The sequence below is a fragment of the Hydra vulgaris genome, chromosome 08, assembly GCF_038396675.1.
Source record: "Hydra vulgaris chromosome 08, alternate assembly HydraT2T_AEP".
In the NCBI taxonomy this organism is placed as follows: Eukaryota; Metazoa; Cnidaria; class Hydrozoa; order Anthoathecata; family Hydridae; genus Hydra; species Hydra vulgaris.
Genome location: NC_088927.1, coordinates 43,335,001 through 43,350,058, shown reverse-complemented (window position 1 = coordinate 43,350,058; position 15,058 = coordinate 43,335,001). Strand labels below are relative to the sequence as shown.

Below are 15,058 nucleotides of genomic sequence, written 5' to 3'. Positions count from 1 at the left end.
TAAAATATTGCGATTAAACTTAACCATTGTTTATAACGTTCCAATTTTTTTAATATATTTTTCTCAATTTGGAGTAATGTTTGTATGTGTTCATTGCTACGAAATTTTTCAAAATTAGGCAAAACTTTTAAATTTGCGTCCCAAATAGAAAATAAAAATTAATGATCTCGAAATTCTGTCATTATTCCGTTTTCAAAAACATAATTTTTTTGAGTTAACATTTTTTAAAAATCTAACAAATGCGTTTTTATTTTTATTTCTCTAAAATTGATAATCATTTTTAATCATTGATAATCAACGGGTTGTTTTTCTTTAACCAATTGATTAGACATATCTGTAAAAAATCTTTCGGCAGCATATGTATCAAAACCTTTAACATAATTTGAAGCTATTATTTTATAATCGAGTACTCCTTTTGCTCTATTTTTACAATGATTTTCTTGCTCTCGTTCATCATTTACATAGTGAACACTATAACATTTGGTCCCATTGCAAAATCTTAAACTATGCAATGCGGTGGAGGTATTTTGTTTTGAAAATAGGCAGTTTCTTTTGCATAAAGACCTCAATATAAATGATGCGTCTTTTTATTAATTAAAATAATCCATACAATTTTGTCCATTTTTAGAAAAATAAATCCATTTTTCAATTTTTAAACAAAAAAATTTCGTCGTCGTCATCTTTTTTCTCGACGATAAAAAAACAACCACAATCTGTATACTTCACTACTAAATGTTTATGGTTGCCGTGATTACGAAATACTTTGCCTCTTACCCAACTAAAACGTCCGACGTTTATTTTAGCATAAGATAAAATTTGAGAAGCTACAATACGCAAGGATTTGTTAAAAAGATTACATTTTTTGCTCGTAGATAATTTAAGAGAATTTTTAACAACTCGATGGGATCATTTTCAAACCAAATCGATTTTTTTTTGCTCATAATAAGTCGAGCTAAGCGTTTTGTTTGAGTGACAAGTTGTAGAGTATTTATTCTGACATAATTGCTTAACAAACCATCAGTAGCAGGCATGTGCTCAAATTTTTTCCACCATCTACAGCAGACATAATACAAACTCGAAACTTCAAAAAATCTTTTTTAACTTTTTCAGATATATTTGTTAATAAATAATTTTAAACTTTGGGTTTTAACATGAGTAGTTCCAATTTACAAATTCTTTTAAAAATGTAATTAAAAACTTGAACTTGCTTATTGTCATAACAATGTTATTCGTTATTATTTAATCTTTCTATTTCTTAAGAAGTCAAATAAGAAACTTTACTGTTATAAATATCAGAAAAACGAATTTTATCTGCAGGATGTCTACAAACTGTGCGTAAAAGATTTTCTTCTTTCCTTATTAAATTTTTTTTTTCTGTTGTAATATTTAATTTTTGAACACACAGTAAACATATTTCATAAGCAAAACGAACTAATGTATTGGCTAGAGCTATCATATTATACACTCTCAATTCCAATTTAAGTTTTTCAACATCTTCATTACTTTAATTTAATTTTTCCCACAAATTGGTCTGTGGGTTTTGTGAAGAAAAGATATGTTTTGTTGAAAGTATACGGTTAAAGGATTTCTTTGTAAACTTTCGATTGTGTTTTCGTAATAAAAAATTAGTTGTGTAATAGTTTCTCCTTGTTCGTCTATAAACAAAGCATTCTCTAGCTAGTTTTTCATTTAAACATTGAACGACGATGTTTTGACAATGAAAAACGAGTTCTGATAAAGGTTTTACTTTCAAAGTGGGAATAGATTCTGATATTTTAATGCTACTTTCATTATCAAAAGTAATAACAAAAAGAAACAAATTTTTACTAGCGCTCATAAATTGATTTTGCGGTTCGTTATAAGTTCTTTTTTCTCCATACGTGAATTTTCAGGTTTATGAAAACCTTCGCATTTATGATTTAACTTAGTAAACTTTTGTCCGCATTCAGAACATTGAAAAAGACTTCTGTATCCGGCGGACCTGGTGGAAAATTTTTCGTTTAACATGCTTACCGCTTGAAAAAAATCGTTTTTTTTAAAAAAAGCATATTTTTATAGTGTGGTTTATTTTTCTACGTTCGTTGGCTATTTTTCTTTTTTGTTCACTAAAAAAATGTCTTTGAGAATCTTGATCTTCTTTAGTTATATTTAGTTATACTTTTACCACAACCAGCACCTTCAGTAATAAAAAAATTAAGTCCCTCATCAAGCCATTTAAAAGCTGTTCTTTGTTGCAAAGATAAAGACATTTTTTTTAATAAAAAAAAAAATTTTAACATTTAAAAAGTACACAAAACTTTACTAAAAAAACAATAACTAAAACGAAAAAATATATAAGTAAGCGTATTTTACAAACCATACAAGAAAAATTAATTTAAAATCAATATTTTTCTCATTTTAAACAAAAATAAAAAATCGTCATCGTTTTCATTCAGTAAGGGTATCAAGTTTTTTATTTCTTCAACGTTCAATCCTTCTTTTATTAACATTTCTTAGTTTTTACAAAGTCCTTTTTTTACTCCCATTAAATTTTGATTCATTGATAATATTTTTTCAATCAATTGCCGTTTAGCATTCGTTTCTCCTATTATATTTATATTCATCTAAAAAATCCCAAAAATCTATTACAAACATCACAATAAACATAGACACAATTACAATCTTCACAATCACCAATATTATTTTTAAAAATATTAAAATTTTCAATTTCTTTTACTTTTTCTTCCATATCTTCTAACCATTTTATTTTTGAAAAAGTTTGATAAAAATTATAAAATGAATCAAAATTCAAGATTAAATAAACGTGATGGTGTTTTTCAATATAATAAAAAACCATCAAAATTAAAATGTGCGGTGTATTTTATGTCTTCACTAAATAAATGTTCCCGATCATAATCAACGCAAGTCTATTGACAACCTTTACATAAAGTCTGTCGATACGTTATGGCATGTTTTGTAATTTTTTTTAAAGTTTTTAGATAACGTTTGTTGTGTTTTTGCATAGCGTCCATTAGTATATTTAAATCCGTTTCTGATAGTTTTGTTTTTATTATGTATTCGAAAAAAATTACAAAATTATTTAATTACACAATTTATTACAAAATTAATATTTTTGATAAACCTAAAAAATACCGTTAAATTTGATATGCTCGATTTTACTTTTTTCACTATAAGTAATATACACTTTATTTTTATAATGTCGCCAGCATAAATAAGGACAACCACAATCACAAGAACTCAAAAGTCAATAGCAATTTTTTCGTCTTTATAAATTTCTAACAATCTCTTTATATTTATTCCAAATCTGTTAGGAGTTTTTAATAATATTTTTTGAAATCAAAACCATATAAACAATTTTTCTTTTTTTTTATGTTTATATTATTTTAACTAAAAAAATAACAGTCTTTATTAAACATACATGTTTTTTAATTAAAATAACAATTTTTTTTAAAAAACAACAACAAAGTTTTGGACTAAAAAGAACATATTATTTAATTAAATTTAAAACGTTCATTATAAAACTTAACAATATGTAAAAATCGTTTCTTTTTTATACTTTTTAAAACTTTTTTAATTTTTTTTTGAATTTAAAAGTTTTTTGTTCTTGCTCTTATAAAAAATTTCTTTAAATTTTTCTTTTTGAAATATTCAGGACAATTAGCTATTATAAATACAAGCATAGCATCATCTCTTTCCTTTTCTTTCTCTTTTTCTTCCTTTAATAACGTTTCAAGCTCTTTAATTGCTACATTACATTTCATAATCATGTTTACAATTACCTTTATAAAATCGTTTAATGTACTTGTTCGACCTTTGAATTTGTCTTTATTTGCATTTTTTCTTATTATATTGTTTAACTTTCCAAACACAATAAAAACTTTGTCTCGATAAGTCATCATTAATGAGGTTTCTCAAAACATCAAACTATTCATAGATATATGGGTAATCTTCAAATAGGCAACCGCAAGCTCTAGACTAACCTAAATATGTCTTTTTTTTAATTAGTTAACTAAAAAAATAAACACAAATGCAAAATTTGATTTTAAAAAATTATACATTACACGAAATTCTTTTTTCAAACTTTTTTAAAATTTACAAGTTTTTTATTGTCCGACTTGTAAGAAAATTCTTTAAACTTATTCTGAAAATCAAGATAAGTATTTTGAAAAAATTAAATCATAGCATTATCTCGTTTATTTTCTGATTCTTTTTCTTCTGTTATTATTGTTTCAAGCTTATCGAGTGCTACATTCCATAACATAATCATATTTCCAATTATTTCTATAAAGACGTTTCGTGCCTGTGTCAAGTTTTTATATTTAAACTGATATAAAGACGTTTTGAATATATTGTCGTATATATCGTTTGTTGAATTGATAACGTTATCTTTTAATAAACTTTTTAATTTTTGGAAAATTGTAATGATATCTTCTTGATTTTCATTATATCTTATAAAACCTTTTAAAAGTTCAAATAGTCAATAAATGTCAGGGCATATTTGTCAGCAATTTCCCCATAATGTAATATGACAAGAGCTGCAACCTCGAATTTCGCTAAGTGGTAGTCTTCTTTATCCATTTTTATAACTATTAGTTTGCTAAAAGAAAAATACAAATAATATTTAAACAATGTATAAATTAATAAAAAAAGCAAATAATAAAGATTTAATTTAAATTTAACATGAATAGTATATTAAACAATTATATTTTTAATAAAAATTTATGCACATAATTGTTTATAAAAATGAAATTCTTTTAAAATTTTTATATATTGTCAAATATCTTTGTGCTTTTTCTTCATCAAACTTTTTTCTTCAAACATCTCTTCTTCATCATTCTTTTTTTCGTCAGTTTTTTCTTCAAGTTTTAACTTTTAAGGATTTTTCTCCTCTTTATTTTGTAAACCTACTAAATACCTTTCAATCTCGCACCTTGTTTTATTTGATTTGACAACTAAACAATTTAAATCCTGCAAAAACATATTCAAACCATCTTTAATTGTTTTAAAATTTTTGTCTCTTTTAAGGTGTTTGTCGGTAGATTTACTCAAGTCAAAAATAGCTTCCAAAGTTTCCATCGCTTTTATAATCTGTCATTTTAACTTCTTTAAAAATTTTCTAGAAAATATTTTTAATATCGATGAAAGAGCGATAAACTTGATAATCAATAATTTGTAGAGTACACCAATGGGCGCTTTTTTTATTAGTTGGAAACATTTTTTATTAGTTGACTAAAATACGAAATTACTAAAGTATAAAAAACAATATAAAAAAATATACAAAAAAAGATGTTTAATTTTACACTTAATATACAAAGTATTTTCTATAATTTATTTTTTTAGTTTTGCTCTTTTGATAAAATTAGGAAATCCAATAGCATCATTTGATTGTTGAAAATTAGCACTTTTATCTGTAACAAAACTTTTTTCATATTTCAAACCTTCTTGACCACAAATTTTAAATTATTTTAATTTTCCAAAAAAATGGCTATTTTTGAATAGTATTGTGAGATGTTTTTACCGTTCAATAAACAAGGAAACACATTTTTCTTTATTTTGATTTAAACATCTCATCATAAATTTATAATTCTTGAAAAAAAATGACGCACAATGATAAGCTAACTTTTCATTTATGCTCCCCTTTATTTTCTCATTAAAGTTTTTATAATCTACATTTTTTCGCCATCTTTATCTGATTCTTTTAAAAAACACGTAAATTTAATTCATTTAATTTTTTAGTATGCGTTGTTTTGAATATACCGTCCAAAGTTGCTGAAATATTATAATTTACGATCACAATAAATGAACTTTCTCTTCTTCTTCGTTTTTCTCTACTTCTTTGTTTTTACTCACCATTTTTTTTAAGTGTTGCTAATCTTGTAAAAAATTGACATGCACTCTTCAGACTCTCTCATGAGTTTGAAAAACTTTGACTTACCGGTATTGTAAAAGACACTCGTGTAATCGTTTTCACTAAATACATCTAGAGAAAGTAGAGCTTTACAACAATAAGTATCTAGCTTTGAGGCAATAATCTTTTTATCAAGAATCCGTCTTAAAGTAGAAACGCCAATATCCACAAAAAAGTGTATGGGAAGCTGGTTTTGGAAGAACAAAACGTAAATAGGTTTCTAATTAGGTTTCTTGATTTGTGTGTACTGATTAAACTTCTTTGCTGGAAACCTTAATGTAAAATGTATATTTATAAGATATACTACAAAAACAGAAATAGCTCCTACCAAGGAATTATTTAGTAAGTTTAGTGATTATTCAAGACACGAGTTAAACAGAAGATTTTCAGATTAGCGTAAAAAAAATAAAATTTTTAGCTGACCGACTGCTAATTCACAATTTATAAAATCGAGAAAATAAGATAAAAATGTATATATTTTTGCCATCGCTTAGGTGTTGCATTTTCTCTCCGCTAAATCTTAAAATGTGGAGATAGTGATACCTTTGAACATTTTCACATGATTATATTGATCCTGGTCTCGTCGAAATAATCTACGAATAGATGGAGTTGAAGAAAAACCTAACGAAACATGGAGTGACTGTGAAAAAACAGTAAAAAATATTTTCAAAAAACGACAAAAATTGATTGCGAAGTGGTCGTGGAAAGAGCGCATTGAGTGGACGAATCAAGAGATAATAAACTAATATAAACAATAATTTTGAAGCTATTAAATTACCATGACAAAAATAAAATTCTTAACGCCGTGATAAACTTGCGTAGAACTGATTATTTATTATTGAAGTTTTTGCGAAGGAAACTATTGAGAGTCATAAAAAGTTATGGAGGAAGTAAAAGACTACGCAGCAAAGGCAAGTATGCCATTATAAAATATGATAGAATTTTTTGCTGGGAATCTAGAAACTCAAACATTTCGTTTTAAAAAGAAGTTTTTCTAAAAATAAATGCTCCTTAAAAAAAAAAAAGGCAAGGCTGGGACTAGTGATTTTGAATCCATAAGTTTCAACTTTTCTGAAATAAATAATAATGAAAATTAAAAACAAAAATATAAATTTTTCCACGACACGCATATAGATTGCTTGCATCACTATCCAAGTAAATTAAAAGAGTTTCTTTTTTAAAAAGTTTGCGACAAAAGTTTAAATAAAATTAGAGTTTTCCACGTAAACATTCGAAGCCTTAATAATAATTTCGAAAAACTTCTTAATTTGTTAGAGGAAACAAAAAATTGTTTTAATATAGTTTATTTGACTGAAACATGGATTTCGAATAATTTAAACATTAATTTAAATTTTTACATTCCCCATTTTAAATCAATTTCTTTCCAAAGACAAGTAAATAAACGCGGCGAAGGAGTTGTTATATATGTAAATGAAAACATTGTTTATCATGTTAGGAATGATTTAAGTGTATCTGATGGTAATAAAGAAGTTTTAACTATTGAAATTATAAACAATGAATCAAAAAACTAATTATAAAGCTGTTATCGACCACCTGACGGCGTGAATGAGAACTTGAACATTTTTTTTAACGAAGTATTTTCAAAAGGGTATTAAAGAAAAAAAAAGATTTTCATTATTGGGGACCTAAATAGGAATTGTTTTCTATACAATAAAAATAATAAAATTAAAAACTTTTACAGTTCTTTTTTCGATACTGGAGCAATACCCTTGATTAATCGTCCAACAAGAGTAACAAAAAATTAAGTGTATTTGATTGATAATATCATTACACCTGATATATCCAACAATGATATCTAAATAGGTATCCTAAAATTGGAAATATCTGATCATTTTCCAATATTTTTGTTGCTTAAATCAAACTCTGAAAATAAAACCAAATCAAATAAAAATACGCACTTTTAACAAAACCAATATAAAACAATTTAAAAACCCATTATCACTCCTTCACTAGAAACATATTAGCTTTACTGATAATGCAGACAAAATCTACGATAACTTTTTTGAAACATTTTATTCCGTGTATGACACTAATTTTCCTATCATTGTAAAAAACTTAAATCCAAAAAAAAAAACAACCACTGGGTGACCAGGGGATTTAAAAAATCATCAAAAATAAAACAGAAGCTTTATATAAAATATCTTAAAACAAAATCATCTGAAAATGAAAAAATATATAAAGAATACAAATACCTATTTTAAAAATTTCGTAAAAACTTGAAAAAAATTTACTACTCAAGACTCATAGATAAATTTAAAAATAACTCAAAACGCACATGGCAAATAATAAATGAAATTAATGGTAGACAAAAAAGATGATCAGATTCCCTTCCCCAAACGATTATAGTTGATAACAAACTTTTATGTGAAACAAGAGCTATAGCTCATGAATTCAATAAATTCTTTGTTGACACCGGTCCCAAACTAGCAAACAAAATTCTTTATACAAATGCTACATTTAGAGGTTTTTTAGTACAAGTGGATAATTGCACTAGCTCCAGCGAATAATCTTCCAAACTAACTTTTCAAGAGTTTAAAAAAGCTTCCAAAACAATTTAAAAAAATCAACAGACCAGATGACATAAATGGTATAATAGTTATAGAATGTTTTAAATACTTAAAAGGTATCCTATTTAAGGTCTATGGAGCACCTATACGCCAAGTAGTCCTTCCTAAACAACTAAAAATTGCTAAGGTTACTCCAATTTTAAAAGAAGGTGATCAAACAAATATCAGTAACTATTGCCCTATCTCTGTTCTCTCCACATTTTCAAAAATACCAGAACGTATTATGTACAATAGATTATGCAATTATCTTCATTCTAGTAATTTTTTATACATCTATCAATTCGGCTTTAAAAGAAATAATTCCACAGAACATGCAGTTATCAAATTTGTACGTGAAATTTCTAATTATGTTTGAAAAGTCTAAATATACATTTTGCGTTTTCATCGACCTTTCGAAAGCATTCAATACTGTCGATCATGAAATTTAAGTACAAAAGCTAAAATATGATAGAATAAAGTCCAAACTTATAAAATGGTTCAAAAGTCGTCTATGGAACCGTAAACAATTTGTTTTCAGCAATAATAATCATCCCAATAAATTCTTAAATATCTCATGTGGCGTTCCACAACGTTCCATTTTGGGACCAATATTGTTCTTGATTTATATAAATGATCTAAATAAAGCTTCTAAAGAGTATCATGTTTGCTGATGACACTAACTTATTCTTTTCCAACAGTAACATTTACAAACTCTTCTATACTATAAACGATGAACTTAAAACTATATCCAAAAAGGTTCAATTGCAACAAACTAACTCTTAGCATTATAAAAATAAATTGGGTTCTTTTCCGGCCAGTCTCTAAAAAAACTTTTTAACCCCAAAGTTTGCCTAAAATTTTTATTGGCGATGTTGAAATAAAAAGACATAATGTAACAAAGTTCTTAAGTGTTTTTCTTGATGAAAACATCACATGAAAAACGCATATCGACTATATTAGTACAAAAATTTCTAAATATGTTGGAATTCTATAAACAGCCAGAACATATTTTTGTAAAAAAAAGTCTAACTCAACTTTACTACTCTTTAATTCATAGTTATTTAAATTAGCTAGTGTTGCATGGGAAAGCACTGAAAAAAGTAAGTTAAAATGCCTTCATCGCAGTCAGAAACATGCAATCAGTTTAATAAATTTTGCGGATCGATACACTCATTCCAAACCACTTTTTATTGAAATAAAAGTTCTCAATATTCACGAGCTTCCTGTTTTTGCTTTATATATATTTGGAAAAATGACATCTTTACCCGTTTTTAAAGATCTCCATTGTTTGAAATTAATAAATAAATATACACTTAGAAACAATAACTTTATACATGAGCCCTTTTGTCAAACCAAGTTTAATCAGTTTTGTATTACATATTGTGCACCCTATCTCTGGAATAAAATTGTTTTCTCCAATTTAGATATGCAATTTTACTTTTCCCATTTTCAAATATTACCTTAAAAATTTAATTTTTTTAATGGATGACGTGGTCAGGTATTTTTAATTGTAATTTTATATTTTCTTTATAACTTTTATTGTTAACTACGTTTTATTTTGTTGATTATGTTTTGATATGTTTGTATACACATGCTTGTAAAAGGTTCTGATGATAAGATCAGTACAATATTCTTTTAGAAACCTTGTTTGAGTTTGTGAAAGTAATTTATTTACTACGACAACAAATGTAAACTTGGGTTGTTTCTGTTCGTTTATGTTGCATATAGCTCATTGTTTTTAATGTCCGCATTTATTGTAACATCTTTGATAAAGCATAAGAGATGTTTGGGACATATTAGGTTAAATATTTATTATTTAAAGTCTTGTCGAATCTGACTATAATAAAAAAATACTAAATTATTAACAAATCCATGCTATAAGTGATCTAATAGCATGGATTTTTTGAACCATTGTTTTTGATGACGGATACATGAATATTTTGTGCGGAGAGGGTATGCAATATTAAGAAAAAAAGATTTTTGCTTACTTAAAATTAAAAAAATGGTTATTAAATTCTTGAAAATTCAAGGACTTTCATATTCTAGTGAAGGTTGGGGTAAACACACATGAAACGCTATCCCTTTTCCACCCCACCACTTCGAACACCTCATTCCACTGAGAAAAATAGGCTCTTCAAAAAGCACTTTTTATAGTAACCTAGGAGCTTATCCAAGAGCTCCTTTAAGAGGTCTTAAACGAAAAAGTCCGCCAAGAGCTCTTCTAGGAGAGCTCTGAAGAGATTCTGTTAAAGAGTGTTTGAAGAGCTCCACCAAGAGCTCTTTTTCAACTCTTTTTACTGAGCTCTTCATTTGGTTTTCTCATAGCTCATCCAATGTGTTAAACACCAGTAAAAGACGGTCATGGAAAGTCAACCGCCTCCAAGCACCATCCATAGCAATTAAAAAAAATTAAAGAACAAAATAATGTATTATCTTATTTATTCATTGCCAAGAAAAGATCATCATGGCTATGCGCATATAATCAGGAATTAATAAAAACACACCATTTTCATCGGATACTGTCCTCTGTCCTGACATTTGTAAAAAACTATCCTGTCATGATTTTGCCAAAACCAATCCCTTAATAGAATTATCCCTAAACACACCTTAATGCTTAAAAATTAATAGTATAAGTATATACCAAAATTTAAGCTAAAAAATGTGCCTTGATAAAAAATGTCTGAAACAGTTTGCCCTTAAAATACCATTAACCGTTAAGAAATTCCTCAATTTAAGGCATGGTAAACTGGAAAGCCTGATAATAATACCAATATACAATTTATATGATAATTAACACGTTACAAGCGGGGCGGGTAAAAATACCTGCTTCGCGGACTGCTGTCTATTAGCGGGTCGGGTATTTTTACCCGTTTGAATGAATTTACTTTAAAAGCGGCACAAAGTAATTTTACTCGATTGGTTTACATATAAAACTGATAAGACTAGCTCGTACTTTTTTGTTTAGACTCTTTAGACTCTTCAACGTAATTTCTGTAACATTTGTTTATATAATAAAGATAACGAAAAAATCATCAATTTTGTTATGTTATTGTTTACATTCCGATTGCTCATAATTTATATGCATAGACTAAGCAACCTCTAATCGTTTTCTCTTTTATATAAACATTCATTAACTAAGGAATGTTAAACGGATATTTTAAAAATATTTCAGACAGTTTTTATTGAGCTTTTGACGATTGAACATCTTTTTTTAAATACTTTTTTATTACAAACATTTGAAAAAAATGGATTCTGATAGTGGTAGTGACAGTGAAGTTTACGCAGACAATTTATCGCAAATTGTAAGTGATGCCAATATTGCAGAAGTTGAAAGCGAGTGTGAAAGTGATGATGAATTTTTTCATCCTAGAAGACGTAGGACTTTACCCATACCGCCAAGCGATTCTGAAGAAAGTGAGAATAAAGAAGTGGAGTGGTCAGGATATGACAATCCTCCAATTATAGAACAATTTTTAGGACAAAGTGGCGTTGTTGTGATACCAAGTGATTCAAAAAGTGTAGCTGAAGTTGTTCAACTTTTTATAGGAGATGATTTATTCGATTACATGGCCGAAGAAACTAATCGTTACAATCAACAAAATATTGACAGGTTTAAGGACAGAGCAAAAAGTATAAAATGGAAAGACGTTTCTTCGGTAGAATTAAAAAAAATGTTGGGGTTACTTCTTCTTATAGGCAAAGTTCGCAAAGATACCAGGGATGAATATTGGTTAACAGAAAGAGCCACTGCAACCCCTATATTTGCGGAAGTAATGAGTCGTGATCGTTTTCGCCAAATATGGCATACTTGCCATTTTTCCAACAATTCAAACGATCAAAATGAAAGAGACCGGCTTAAAAAATTCGTCCCATTATAAAATATTTCTTACCCAAATTTGAGAATGTTTATAATCCGCAACGAGAATTATCATTAGACGAAAGTATTATGCCGTGGCGAGGTCGAATATCATTCAAAGTGTACAACGCATCTAAAATCCACAAATATGAGCTGCTCATACAAATGGTCTGTGAAGCAAAGAGTGGATATATTTGCAATTTCAAAATATATGCTGGTGATGGCATTTGTCTTCAAGAGACAGTTCTGCAACTTTTGCAGCCATACGAAAACTTGTGGCACCATGTCTGTATTGGACAATTACTATAATAGTGTCGAAACAAGCGATGCCTTGTTGCAACACAAATTTCGAAGCTGCGGTACGATACGCAAGAATAGAGGCCTTCCTGAATGCCTAAAAAATGCAAATTTAAAAAAAGGCGAATCCATGATCCGTTGCCGAAAAGACATTCTATTGCATAGCTGGCAATCAAAAAGACCCGTTAGAATGATAACAACAATTCATTCCGCAAGTATTGTCGAAAGCGCAAATGTTGACTGGAATACCAAGCAGAAAATTTGGAAGCCGATATCTGTTGTCGATTACAATATGTATATGAAAGGTGTCGACCGCACTGACCAATACTTGTCATATTACTCAATCGTAAGGCGCACAAAAAAATGGACAAAGAGGACAGTCATGTTCATACTATCTTAAAGCGCTCTATTTAATGCATTCAGAGTATTCAAAGCTTTAAATAACAACTCAAAAAAAAGTTATAAAAACTTTCTACTCAATGTTGCCAAAGATTTGATAAGTGGTAAAGCTATTGATAATTCGGATGATCCAGTACCAAGTACCTCTGCATCTACACCCACAAGAAGTGATTTACCACACAGACTATTGAACGCCAAAAAACATAAAATTGTGAAAATAGTTACAATTGGTGGCCTAAAAAGCACCCTCAAAAACAATGCTGGGTCTGTGCTACACATAAAAAAAAAAGCTTAGCGTGCTTTATGTGAGAGTTTTGCAAAGTGCCTCTTCATAAAGGAGAATGTTTTTTTAAGTACCACACAGTACAAAAGTATTAGTTTTAAGTAAGTTAATTAGTTTTCAAAACAATTTTTAGAAATTAATTACTTTATATAAATTGTAAATATTTTTAAACAATATATTATATTATTATAAAACATTGATGCAGTTTTATTAACTTTTATTAAAATATGTTTTTGTATACATCAGTTCATATATTTTATGAACCGCATATTAGATTTCAAACGCGTAGTTTTATGCGAATTTTTGCCCGCTACGCACACCTGTTTAGTCTATTTCGCTACCCGCTTATAATGTGTTGAACATATCGCAATTAACGAAAGAGCTGAGCAGTATAAATTTTTGCTTTTAAGGTTTTCTCACTCACAATTAAAATAAATAATATATGTATATTTACACAGATAATATATTGTATTTATAACTAAATAAATTTTAAAGTTAAATATAATTGTTATGTATTTTTGTTTTTTGTCACTATAATATATTATATTATAATTAACAAAATAATATAAAACAAAATCTATAAAAGCTATTCAAATTTTGATTTTCTGATCTCCTTTGTAACATTGTTGTTAGCCTTGAACATGGCGTCTTTCAGGCCTTTTTCAATTTTTACAACGTCTTTGTGGCCCAGAACGCTCTTCATGTCAAGAGCATTCATCACTACATATGTAAAATGGCTGCAAATTAAATGCTATCCCCTTAGCAGTAGGACATCATTCTCTACACATGACAGGAGGCCTATCCCCAAACGCAGGCAAACTAGAAGAACTGGATGCTAAAAATAAAATTATACTATTTCAAATAATAAATGAAAGGTTATAAACATCACAAAAAGAAACCATTAATTATCTCTTATCAATTATCTTTAATCCGGTTTTATAATTAATTATCATTAGTTTTACTTTTATTATTTAAAAAAAAAAAAATTATTCTGCACAAACTATACATAATATAAAAACTTTTTATTTTAATTTATTAATAACAAAATCCAGTCTTTTATCATTACCTACCATTTTTAGTGGGAATGCTCCTTTTCCTCATTGGTGTTGAAGTAAGTCCAACACCCTTGTCTGAAGAACTTTGTCTTCTAGTCCTGGCTGAAGGAGACATATCTTCAAACATAGGGGATCTGGAAGTACTAAAGTCTGAAAAAAAAATTGCAGTCACAAGATTGAATTTAAATTGTAACTTGCATTAAAAAAAAAATCAGTATAATTTTTTTAGTTTTTATCTACCAAAATTTTTATTTGGTTTTTAAATTAAATATAATTCATCAACAATTGACTCTGAGTCACGAAACAGATTCTTAAACACAAAAATTTATATATTCATTTTTGCTTATTTTATAACAGTTTTTAATTATTAAACCTTATAGTTAAAAAAGCTGATATAAAGCAATAGTTATTATTTATCTTATTATCAAAAATTGCATGTTCATTGTAACTATTTAAAATTTGAAAAATGAAAAGTATACCTTTATCTAAAAACGTTTTAATACTTTAACAAATGTTATTTATCTGCATTATATATTTGGTTAGAAAAAATTTCTAGAAATTTATTGTTGTAACCACTTGCAATTTTGGGAGTTAGCTGTTTGTCAGCTGTGTTTTCCGGAGTATCAGAAAAAATGATTTTCGAAGAAAACAATATTTTTTTATAATTTTCTCTAGCAATGTGGGTGTCCTTTG

At 27.6% G+C, this 15,058-nt stretch overlaps 1 pseudogene; it reads left to right on the top strand.

Annotated features, from left to right (window-relative positions):
- Positions 1–11,720: 11,720 nt before the first annotated feature.
- On the top strand, positions 11,721–13,028 carry LOC136083317 (piggyBac transposable element-derived protein 1-like; annotated as a pseudogene).
- Positions 13,029–15,058: the final 2,030 nt, after the last annotated feature.